Genomic DNA, 12,137 nt, shown 5'->3' with positions numbered 1-12,137 from the left:
CCCCTGTGTAGGCTTTGCTCCAGGAGAGTCGGTTCCTTTAAGGTGGGACCCAGACACTGGGACCTTCGCCTCAGCTCCGCAGGGGACCCTATTGTTCTCATGGGATTAAGACACTGGTCTCAGCTGCTCTCTTGGAAAAGCCATTTCGGGAGGATGGTGAAGTCCTCCATATAGAACCATGGTCTGTTAGCACAGGAGGCGGTCTTGGCAAGGGACGAGAGTCAAAGCCAACCTGGCTGGGACAGAGGTAGATACTTCAGGGCTCTCCTTCCCAGGCTGTGGCGGCAGGCAGGAGCCTGACTCAGGAGCCTAGACTTTGTCAGGCTTATTCCACTCGTGGTTTGAAAGATGGTCCATCAGTTTAGCTTCTTTTTCCTCCAACTTTTTTATTTTACGTGCATGAGCAATCTACTTCCATTCATGCACTGTGTGCGTGAGAGGCCTTCAGAGGCCAGAGGAAGGCATGAGATCCCCTGGAACTGGAGTTAAAGAAGGTTGTGAGCTGCCGTGTGGGTGCTAGGAATGAACCCAGGTCCTCTAGAAGATCACCCACCAGTGCTTTTAACCACTGAGCCAGCCCTCCGTCATCCGACCTCTTACAGTTTGAACCGCACAGGCCACCCCATACGTGCACAGAGGAGCATTGTAATTTGGAGAGTTGCTTGGGTGGCCCCGCATTGAGGCCCAAGTTGAAGGAGACATTTCTGTGATCCCATGGGAGGGCACTGGGTCCTGAGGACCCCAAGGCATGTGCTCTCAGGACATTGGGTGGGTGAGTTCACCCCTCCATGCCAATTGATGAGGCTCAGCTGGGGTTTTAGAGAACTCTGGACCCTTGAGTCCCCCTCTCCTCTGAGGCGCTGCACGGGGAGGAGCCGTGTCAGCCTTTGCTTGTCACTTTCTCAGGTGATGTCTCTGGTAGAATGACCTGTCTGCATCTTGCAAGGCAGACACTGGCTTCATGACAAGTGCTAAGTTGGAGAGGGAATTATCTTTGTGAGGCTTGCGTCTTTACTCTTGCTGTGAGGTTAAGAGACGGGATGCTGCTTGGGGAATCGACTTCAATACCCATCCCTTAACTCCCCATTCTTCCCCATTCCCTGGGCTGGGGGCGTTCACCGCTGTGGTCAGCCCAATTGATGCCGCGCGCCGTCCCCACTGACATTGTATGCTCTGGTACCTGGTGGTATGGGTCACAGTCAGGGGAGAAGGGTGTTCCCCCCTCCCTCCATACCCGCATCCACCACATCAGGCAAGAGGAGAGGGAGAGTGTCAGCTCCCTGCTTGCCTGTGATGACTCTGCTTTTTAAAGCGTCCAGTCTCACAGCTGCCGCATCAAAAGGAGTTGCTAAGAACTGTGCGTGTTGATCAGGAACCTCATCCCTCGGAGATGACAGTGTCACTCGGATCCAGGGTGTATTGGGGATGACATTTATCCAGGGGAACAAAAGACTGCAAGGCAGGAGAAGGTGCTTTGTTTGATCTTTGTATTATACTTCCTTTTTAGTAGACAGGGAATTAGTGTCTGCTGAATGTACTTACACGGGCGTCTCTTCCCCTCCGCCATTGTTCTGACTGAGCGGTAGTAAACCCCTGAAGCTGGAACCGTCCTGTACAGGCTCTGCCTCGCTTTTGTTAGCTTCCCAGCGGATGGAGAGCTGTGGCCAATTGCAGTGGTGGACAGCAGGGGTCACTGTGAGACTTCCCCGGGATGCCAGGTCTATGCCTCAGCTCTGATTCTAGACAAAGCCACCCACTGGCCAGCGAAAGGTCACTGACTAAGGGAAGGGAGGCTTCAGGGTTTGGGAGAACTGGTTGACCTACTATGTCAGGCAGGATTCGGGGGGGAGGGGAAGGGAGAGCTGTTCCTGGTAGATACACCCAGAGTCACAACCGACCGACGTTCCTGGTTTGTGCCTGTGTGCTGGGCTATGCCTAGTACCTGCTATGCTGGCAGGCTTGGAGCTTGCGACTCTGGGCATGGGAGGGTTTCTGCTGTGGCCAATATGCAGGGCAGCACATCTAAGCTATCCATGTGGCTTTCCAGACTCTTGACCAGAGCTTGGTCTCGTATCTGTTTTCCTCCCAAGTTTAGAAGGACTTGTCACCCCCGGGGTTGTCTTGGGGACATTGGTGAATTTGTGGTTTGTATGAGGCACTGTGCTAGACCCCAATCCTCTCTTCTGCTGCTGTCTGCAGAGGGTCAGGGAAGAGAGAGGCTGTTGGGCTCTGAAGGAGCAGTCGCAGTGGGTGGCAACTGTGGTTCTAACACCAAAACTAGGAGCAAGATTTGAACCCCAGGGTCTGGCACCGGCAGAACCTGTGTCTCCCCACAGTGAAGAATCCGGAGATTCTCTGTGACTTTTCTCGTCATCTCTTCTTTCCCTGGGCACGAGCCTCCCACACTGCCACTCCCTCTCTCCCATCAGCCCCTAAGGTGCCTGGAGTGCCTGTCTGCCCAGGCCCCTGTCCTGTAGAAGGACCAGCAGGGGTGCTCAGGTGTCTGCACCTTGTGCGAGCACACACTGCAGCTCAGGCCACACAGCTGCAGCCATAGGCACAAGCTCCAAGGGCCCATTGCCTTCCTTGGGGCTGCCTTACCTGGAGTCCTTAAGTTCAGGAAAGGCAGAGTCTCCGTTCCCAAGAAGGAAGTTCTGTAGGGCTGGCCTTGTAGGCATGTAGACTGAAGAGTCACACAAGGCCCCACACCTGGTTTGGTGTCCATTCTGAAGCCTGGTGTGTGGTTTTCACAGGGGGCAGGGACCTGCCAGATGTTGGCAGGAAGACTAGGATGTCTGAAGGCAGAGAAGTTGTGATGGTCAGCCAGTTTCAGTTTTCTCATCTGTTGGAGAGGAACCGTAACTTGGTTCCTGCTACCTCCCTTCTCATGGCCTGGGGGAGGGATGGACAGACAGGAGGGAGGGTCGCCAGCATCACTCTCAGTCTGGGGCATAGCTCAGACTGCTTTCCAGTTTCCAATGGTTCCTTTCCCCAAGTGACTGCAGCATCTTTGGGGTAGGGGCAGGGAGCATGCCTGGCCATAGGCTCCCCTTGGGTCACTGTGGCCTTCGTAGAACCCTGTTTGGCTTGAAACTTTGGAAGAGTAGTGTCAGGAGTCCAAGGTGGGAGAGAAGGCCTGGGTGAGGCAGGGAGGATGCCCAGCCACTGCCTCTCACAGACCTCCACAGATGCCCCGGGTAGTCTCTGCTGGGAGCTTCACTCTCTTCTCGAGGTATAGGAAGAAAGCTGTCCATCTCTCCTGTCCATCTCTCCTGCCCATCTCTCCTGTCCATCTCTCCTGCCCATCTCTCCTGTCCATCTCTCCTGTCCATCTCTCCTGCCCATCTCTCCTGTCCATCTCTCCTGTCCATCTCTCCTGTCCATCTCTCCTGTCATCTCTCCTGTCCATCTCTCCTGCCCATCTCTCCTGCCCATCTCTCCTGTCCATCTCTCCTGCCCATCTCTCCTGCCCATCTCTCCTGCCCATCTCTCCTGTCCATCTCTCCTGTCCATCTCTCCTGCCCATCTCTCCTGCCCATCTCTCCTGCCCATCTCTCCTGTCCATCTCTCCTGCCCATCTCTCCTGTCCATCTCTCCTGTCCATCTCTCCTGTCCATCTCTCCTGTCCATCTCTCCTGCCCATCTCTCCTGTCCATCTCTCCTGTCCATCTCTCCTGTCCATCTCTCCTGTCCATCTCTCCTGTCCATCTCTCCTGTCCATCTCTCCTGCCCATCTCTCCTGCCCATCTCTCCTGTCCATCTCTCCTGTCCATCTCTCCTGCCCATCTCTCCTGCCCATCTCTCCTGCCCATCTCTCCTGCCCATCTCTCCTGCCCATCTCTCCTGTCCAGCTCTCCTGTCCAGCTCTCCTGTCCAGCTCTCCTGCCCATCTCTCCTGCCCATCTCTCCTGCCCATCTCTCCTGCCCATCTCTCCTGCCCATCTCTCCTGCCCATCTCTCCTGCCCATCTCTCCTGTCCATCTCTCCTGCCCATCTCTCCTGCCCATCTCTCCTGTCCATCTCTCCTGCCCATCTCTCCTGCCCATCTCTCCTGTCCAGCTAGGGTGTGTTTGCTCCACTGTCTGCCCCTTGCCCACAGGTCCTTTACTTTGCCTTCCTAGCCACGGGGTGCGAGCCATCTATGTGAGGGCAGACTTGGCTTCTTCTCCCTTGCTTATCCCTGAGAGATGCTCACTGGAGCTGTCCCAGGCCTGCAAGCTGTGTGCTTCCCTCCTGAAAGGACTGGGTCTCTTCGAGAACTGATGCTGAAGACTGGATAGCTAACAGGACATCTTATAGATATGGAGCCCAAGCCTAGAGGACCTGTGTGCTTTCCCTGGTCCCCAGCCAGTCACCGCAGAGCCCAGGTGCATGGCTGCTCTGTAGGAAGACCCTTAGGTTGACTCTGTCTGTCCCACACAGCCCCTCTGCCTCAGTCTCCTCACAAGTGTTCTCATTGCTGCCCACCCCTCCCAGAACACAGAACCCTTGGCATGTGAAGGTTGCCCCACAGGGACCCCACAGGAGGCCTTTGGGCCTCCTAAGTGAGACTGGCTGTTACAGAGTGTCCTTGTCACCTGGCCCACCACAGCCTGAGGTACTGTTGACAGACTGTAGGCTGACTGTGGCCCAGATATGATTTGTGTGGGCTGGCACTCAGTGGTGAGCGAGGCCCTGTAGGGAGGTGCCGACAGCCCTGGTCCTGAGGATGGGAAACCCATCAGCCTGACTCCCACACAGCTCTGCCAACCACACTGCATAGCACTCCGCAGAGACGCTCCCTCCCAGCCCCTTGCTCTCACCCCACCCCACCCCCAAGCATGAGAGCTTGAGCTTCTCCTGGACTTGAGACCCTATAGCCCCTCCAGCTTCCTCTCCGTCCTTCCCTCTCTCCCTGCCAGCTTCCTGAGTGGACACACACACACACACACACACACACACACACACCACGGCCCTCAGATTCTCACATGGAGGTTTCCTGTATCCTAGACTTGTCAGACATGAAGACCCGATGTCAGAGTCTTCGGGGCAGTAAGATAAAGGGCACAGCCTGGGCCCCTAGTCCAGTGCCACCATCCCTAGCTCTGTGCCCTGAGTCTCATCTAGAAATTAGAAACCCAGAGTGCCCAGTGCCAGGCACAGATCAGGTACAGCAGTGCCTCTGAGATTATGGCTGTTTAGGACCAGGCCTTCAACTCATCCTTGCCTAGATCCATCTCTCAGCCTGTCTGCCAGCTCCCCTTTGACCTCTGCCCACGTGATTATCTGCTTATTGAACAAAACCCGACTCCAGACTGTAAGGTCAGATATCACCAGAGTCATACGGTGTGCGTGGGAGCCTGGTGCCCGGTGGGTACACAGAAGATGCTCATGGAGTATACAGCTCTACTGTGTAGAACCTTACTCTAGAATGCTGATGAAATCCAAGTTGGGAGACACAGAGAGGGTAAGCAGTTTGCCTAGGGTTGCACAGCTCTGAGGTGCTGTAGTTAGCTCCCATCTAGAGCTCACCATCTTCAGGGGACTGTCTTTGAAGAGCAGGGATGGCTGCTGCCTCTCAGATTGGCCAGGCTCTGGCTCCAGATAGAACACAGCTTTTTTTCTTTTTGCTTTTCCCTGCTATTTCCTCCTCAGAGGTGTGAGGCACCTGCGAGGTGTGAATGGGCAATTCACACCAGGCATCCAGAGCCCTTAATTACACACGGGTCTCCTGTGCCCAGCACACCTGTTGTGCTGACTTTGTGGACAGCTCAGTCTGTCCCTATCTCTCTCAGATAGTGGAGGGAGGTCAGTGGCCTCCTCCCCTGGCCAGGGCTCAGGGCTCTGCTGCTTTCCGTCTGCTTCCTGGCAGTATTTTCTAGAAGCTTCAAGCTCTTTGAACTGCTCTGCACAAAGTGGGTGGGATAAAGGGAGGGGACTTCCAGTTCCCCTGATTCTCAGGAAAGATGCCACACCCTGGACCATTGATGTCCCCTACCTGACACACACCCTGGACCATCGATGTCCCCTACCTGACACACACCCTGGACCATCGATGTCCCCACCTGACACACACCCTGGACCATCGATGTCCCCTACCTGACACACACCCTGGACCATCGATGTCCCCTACCTGACACACACCCTGGACCATCGATGTCCCCTACCTGACACACACCCTGGACCATCGATGTCCCCACCTGACACACACCCTGGACCATCGATGTCCCCTACCTGACACACACCCTGGACCATCGATGTCCCCTACCTGACACACACCCTGGACCATCGATGTCCCCACCCCACACACCCTGGACCATCGATGTCCCCACCTGACACACACCCTGGACCATCGATGTCCCCACCCCACACACACCCTGGACCATCGATGTCCCCACCTGACACACACCCTGGACCATCGATGTCCCCCCTACCTGACACACACCCTGGACCATCGATGTCCCCACCTGACACACACTCTGGACCATCGATGTCCCCTACCTGACACACACCCTGGACCATCGATGTCCCCACCCCACACACACCCTGGACCATCGATGTCCCCACCTCACAGCTGAACCATCTCAGGCCCTCTGTACTTGACAGTGCAGGCCTTATGTTCCTTGTGACATGGGCTCCATGGCTCCATCTGTCTGTCTTAGATGACATCTGCAGACATCCAGTATCAGAATGGGATCATGGGCTCCGGGTGGACATGTTTCAATCTCAGGTGGGCAAGCAGAGGTTTCTGAAGACAGACATTTGATCCAGTGACGTGCTGAAGTCGGCAGAGGTGACCAGATGCAGGGGTGCATGTGAATCACAAGCTTGAGTGCTCACACATCCATGCCTTAGCCAACGCCCTACACAAGACTCAGATGTCCCCATGTTTCCTGGCCCTGCCACTACCCATCGAGAGTGGCCCCTCCACTCACTTCTGTGTCTCTGACAGCATGGTGTGTGCACCAGTGAGACACCACTTCCCACCCCTGCACTTCCACGCCTGCCTGTGGAAGTGTATCCATGCCGCCATGAGGTCGAGCCGTGCCGTCTGGGTGAGCTGTGGCTTGCCTGCTTATTGTTCTGTCTCACTCTGTCAGGAGGCCGTGCTGCGGTGCATGGGGCAGGGCTGCAGGGTGTGGGGCAGGGCAGTACAGACGTTTGCAGGGCTGTTGTGCATATTGCTCCAGGGGCACATGCTTACTGGCTCCCTAAGTGCTACCACTGAGCAAGCTCCAGAGTAGCTCCGTTCTATGTGCACTTAACACCAGTGTGCCAGTGCCTGCACCCCTCCACATACACCCTACATCTGGCCAGCACGCCCATGACTTGCCCACTTTTTCTACCCAATCTCATTTGTGGGACTAGTTTCCCTATGATAGTAGTCGTCTGATCTATATGTATGGGGGACGATGTGGGTGTGTGTGTGTGTGTGCTCATGTGTCTTTGTGGGAGGCCGTTTGCCCACAGAGACCAAAAAGGCTGTTGGGTCTCCTGGAGCTGGAGTTTCAGATGGTTGTGAGCTGCCATGTTGGTGCTAGCAATTGAACGCCATCCTCTGGAAGAGCAGCAAGTTCTCTTCACCGCCGAGCATCCCCCCCTAGCCCCAGTTGTCTGATCTGTAAACTAACTTCTCTTATTAACTTTCTAATTGGCTCTGTCATTCTGTATATTCTGGAACCACATCCCAGGTTACATGATCACAACATCTCTGTGGTCCTGTGGCAGCTCAGTGCCTACTCACGCATGGCCGTCACTCAGCTGCCTTCTCTGGAGTCCCTGCCCCTCCCTATCTTCTCCTGTGAACCTTGCTGCATTGGGCACAGTCCCTCTGGAATCCATTTGTTGTGCCAGGGTGAGACTTTGTCCCCATCGGCACTGTTGAATTAGCCTGTCTGGCTGATGGCTATGCCTTGTACCTGGTCGCACTCCTACAGCCCGGCCCATCCATGCAGACCTCACACACTTCCAGTCTGCTGTGTTTGTTCCCACATTGGGCCATGCTCCTCTCTGCCCTTCCACTGGGCCTCTGGACCCTTTGAGGAGAATGTAGCCTCTCATGAACAGGGACTTTTGCGTCAGTGCATCTCAGGTTCCTGTGGCCTGAACCAGCTGGCAGCTCCAGATACGGGGTGCTGGCCACTTTAGGACATACACATGGCTTCGGTGAGGGTTTAGGACAGAGGGAAGCTGAGACAAAAACGGAGGCACTGTGTGGCTGGCAGTACAGTGTGTCACACCTGGGGCGGAGCCAGTGAGGTTGGCTATGTCCCTCCTCCGACTCTCCACATACTCCCTGGCTCATATGCACCAAAGAGAACCTCGGCCAGGGCTACCATCCAGAGTCAGCCTTTGGTTCTTTAAGCCAGTGTTGGCAGAGGTGTGGGCTCCTGGTGAGCATTCCTGTGGGTCACTGTGCATTACTGTGAGGTTACCATTTGTAATGTTCCTGATCTTACTGCCATGGGGCAGGGCACAGTGGACAAGGCCTCCTGACCACAGCAGCTACAGCACCTGAAGCTGTCTGTACCTGGGGTCCCCATCATTCCTCTACCTCTCTGGATACTGAGGCTTGGAATCTCAATGCTCCACAGCAGAGCAAGGTGCAAGGTGCAGCCTGTGTAAGATGTTCAAGGCTACCCACGTGTAAATCTGGAGATGCCCCCCCCAGATTTCAACTAGAAAATCAATACCCCAAACGGTGACAGATGGCAGTAGTGAGCTGCCCGTCACAGGAGTAAGCAGGTGGCATCTACAGCAGCTGTCTGTTGGGAAGACTTGAGTAGCTACTGAGTCATGCAGCCAGCAGCCATCTGCGACCCACGAAGGCCCAGGCCTGGTCAGTCACAGATACTCTGGTCTTTGATTAGTAGTAAGTCTCCCTCCTTGGCCAACAAGCATTGGGGACAAGCAGGGAGAGAGAAGTCACCCCAATTTCCATATGCTGCATAAACTTTAGTACTTAAATCTATGCTAATTGATATGATCCTGGCACCCGGGAAAGAAGTCCCTAGCCTCATTGTGGTGTGAAAGACCAAGCACTGTGTGTGTGTGTGTGTGTGTGTGTGTGTGTGTGTGTGTGTGTGCGCGCGTGTGTGTGTGTGTGTGTGTGTGTGTGCGCGCGTGTGTGTGTGTGTGTGTGTGTGTGTGTGAGGTGTGTGAGATCTCTAGACTCTCCTCAAGGTAGGATGGGCTCTGTGGTGCAGGTACATATAGCCACAGTTCTAAAGGCCCCCCTTCTGATGATCTCCTCCCCCCCAAACTCTGGGCAGCACCGAATGATGGTTCCTCTGCTGTTTGACCAGGCTCAGGCCCTTGCTAAGAGAAGAGCTTGGGGGTTATCTGGCATCTCCTATCTCAGGCATCTGAAGTTGGCTGTGAGCTCGGGAAGAAGTCAGTACTTTTCCAAGTCTACAGGGCACCACGAAGAAGGCTAAACTCACTCGGGCCACTGCCTGAGCTCTCTGGTCCTGCGTTAGTTGAATCACTCCATGCAGTTGCTTCAGCTACAGCAGAGAGCTTATGCTTTCCAAGGCAGCAAAACCTATTGGTTATGGCTGCCTAGGATCCTGTGCTGGGTAGCGGGGAGACTGCCTGGGATCTGCAGAAAGTGGCATCTCAATTGATTAGTAATGTCTGCTGCAGCTGTAGGAGCAGCCACGGTTTGCACTGGCGATAGTAGGATAGTAGGATAGTAGCGTTCATCTGCTCCAAGGATGTTTCCCCCTGCCTGTGCACACTGGCACGCTTCTTCCCTCTCCTTCCTGCTATAGGCAGCCATTTGCTATATCCAGGGAAGACACAGAACTCAGGCTGAAGTGAGGCACCCTGGGCCATGGTCCCTCCCTCCACAGTGAACAGTTGTTTTACTAGCTTTCTGTTACACAGTGGCTGTTCGCCTCACGTTCCAATTGATTGTTGCTTGCAGCTCACTTGTTGGAGCAAGTGCAGGGCTCTGCCTGTCTCCTGGCTTCCTGGGTACAAAAAGCAGTGGGAGCCACACAGTTGCGAGATGTCCCGGAGTGTCTTCAGGTCTGGCAGCTTTGGGCCCCTTCTCCATCACAGAGCCTTCAAGTGAACAGTTCTCTGGACCTCTGGAAGGGGCAAGCTCTCGTCGCTGCATCACAGGGGAGTTAGCTCCCACAGGGACAAGGACTGCCTGGTGGGCCTTTGGTTAGACATGGTCCCCCTAGGCAGCCGATTAAAGAATTGTTGTAGAAGACTGGCCCTGAGCCTTAGTCCCAATATTCAGTGCCATGCATTTGTTGGGTCCACCTAAGCCCGCAGGACTTTTCTGCTGTCAGCCTGACTGGTGGTTATTAGCCTCTAATGGGGTACAGCTTTCCGATTAACACTGGGCACTGGCCGATACGCCTCTGACACCCTGTGGCTCATCATTATCAGTCGTGTGCCTGGCCAGCAGAATCTGACCAGGGCCTCCAAGAGCCTCATTGCAGAAGTCACAGGACAGGTGGCTTAGAGGAGGGCAGGGCTGTTAAAGGTAGCCCTGTAGGCTCATAAGCACAGTGCTGTGGGGCAGCCGCCTTGAGGACCGTGCAGTGTTCAACCCACACAACTCCCCAGCGTACATCCGATTGAGCATAGTCTTTGAATCTTGACTCTGCTGCCTGTCTCCTTCAGAGAAGTCATCTTGGTCTCTGCCCCTCAAGAGTCCATGTCTGTGGAATCTAGCCAGTCCTCACCAGCACTCAGCCTGACAGTCAAAGTAGCCTAGTTCCTGGTACCAATGCCAAGGTTCTCAGTGCACCCTGTGACCTTGGGTGCTGCAGTGAGTGGGTGCCCAGTGTGGGGAAGGAGCCTGGGTCAGCTGTGATGGGAGGCTGCTGCAGATAGGGGAAAGGTCTGAGGGACTCCTTTAAAACTCATTGAGGTTCTAAGGACGTGTGGGGTGCTGGGTAGCAAAGGAGTCTGGGAGCTGTGACGAGCACACAGCTATCTGTCTGACGCTGTGCTGCAGCCAGAGGGCATGCAGGCTCCTAGATTCCTTTATCTCTGCCTTTGTAAGTTTCTTTAGTGTCTGCTGTGTCTCCTGCCTCCTCGCTGCTCACCGCCTTCCTCTTAGATGCATTTCAGAACACTTGTTCTCTGGTCCCAGTTTGGGGGCATTTCTTCTGGAAAGAGTGCTCCTGTTGGCTCCCAGCAAGGATCAGCCTTAGATGTGGTGGACTGTGGCTCCTCCAGGGAACTGGCCTTGGACCCAAAGCTTCTCTTTCCTTACCGTGGCGTGGGACATCCCGAAAGAGCTCTCTGGTGCCAGGGCGAGGCGGCACTGTGCACACGGGTTCCTCCCTCTGCTGGAGACAGCTGCCTCGCTGGCGTTCCCAGGGCTGAGGACAGCAAGCAGGGAGGGATGCGAGGGAGACCTCAGCAGGGCTGGCTGGAGAGAGGCTTTCCCTGTGTTGAAGGGAGGAAAGTATGTGTGTTAGGGGCCACCGAGCAAATGTGCAAGGTGCACATGGTGCTTGCTCCTGTACAGAGTGAGGAACAGAAAGCGAGCATCATGGCAGTCAGTGAAGGGTCACTTCTAAGAGGCCTAGACCCCTTTCCTGTGCTGCTGTGCCGCCCAGAGTCAGAGGGAAGAGCACTTCCTTGAAGTCCATATCCCTGTGGCAGGGCTGCTAGAGAGAGCCTTGAGAGCATCCACGGGTTACTCAGGTCAGACCCACAGCCAGTTCTCTCTCCAGTGGCTCCACCCTCTTGTATCTTGACCTTTGAACTCCTGGGCCAGCCCCCTGTTGGAATCTCCTTTGCTGTAAACATAGCCAGACAATACTGGCCTCTGTGGTTTCTGCCCAGCCCTTCCTTCACCGTCCTAACGTTGAGGTGCCTTCAGGATTGTTACCTGCTAACAAGTCGAAGGCTTCCTCCCATTCGTAAGTGAATCTCATTCCTGAGAGCGCGGGAAAGTGAGCAAAAGCCACAAAAGCAGCCATAGACAGCGGTCTGCAGTACAACATGGCACCGCCCATCCTCTTCCCATGCGCCTCAGCTGTGGGGTCGGCATTAATATACTCCCTTCACAGATAGGACACAGCAAGGCAGAGAGGTTAAGTGACTTGCCTGAGGTCTCATAGCCGTCAAGTGGCAGAACCAAGGCCCTGGGGCCCAGGTTCCAGGCTGCAGTCCTCCCCCTGCTC

The 12,137-nt window shown here is 55.0% G+C and overlaps 1 protein-coding gene across 2 annotated transcripts in view; it reads left to right on the top strand.

The window, feature by feature from the left end:
• The window catches only part of Rbm19 (RNA binding motif protein 19), an 85,335-nt gene that overhangs the window by 27,607 nt on the left and 45,591 nt on the right, over positions 1 to 12,137 (top strand).

This window comes from Rattus norvegicus, chromosome 12 (genome assembly GCF_021556685.1).
Source record: "Rattus norvegicus strain SHRSP/BbbUtx chromosome 12, alternate assembly SHRSP_T2T, whole genome shotgun sequence".
NCBI classification, from domain to species: domain Eukaryota; kingdom Metazoa; phylum Chordata; class Mammalia; order Rodentia; family Muridae; genus Rattus; species Rattus norvegicus.
The sequence above is the reverse complement of the archived record's forward strand: the minus strand, read 5'-3'. Positions and strand labels throughout refer to the sequence as shown.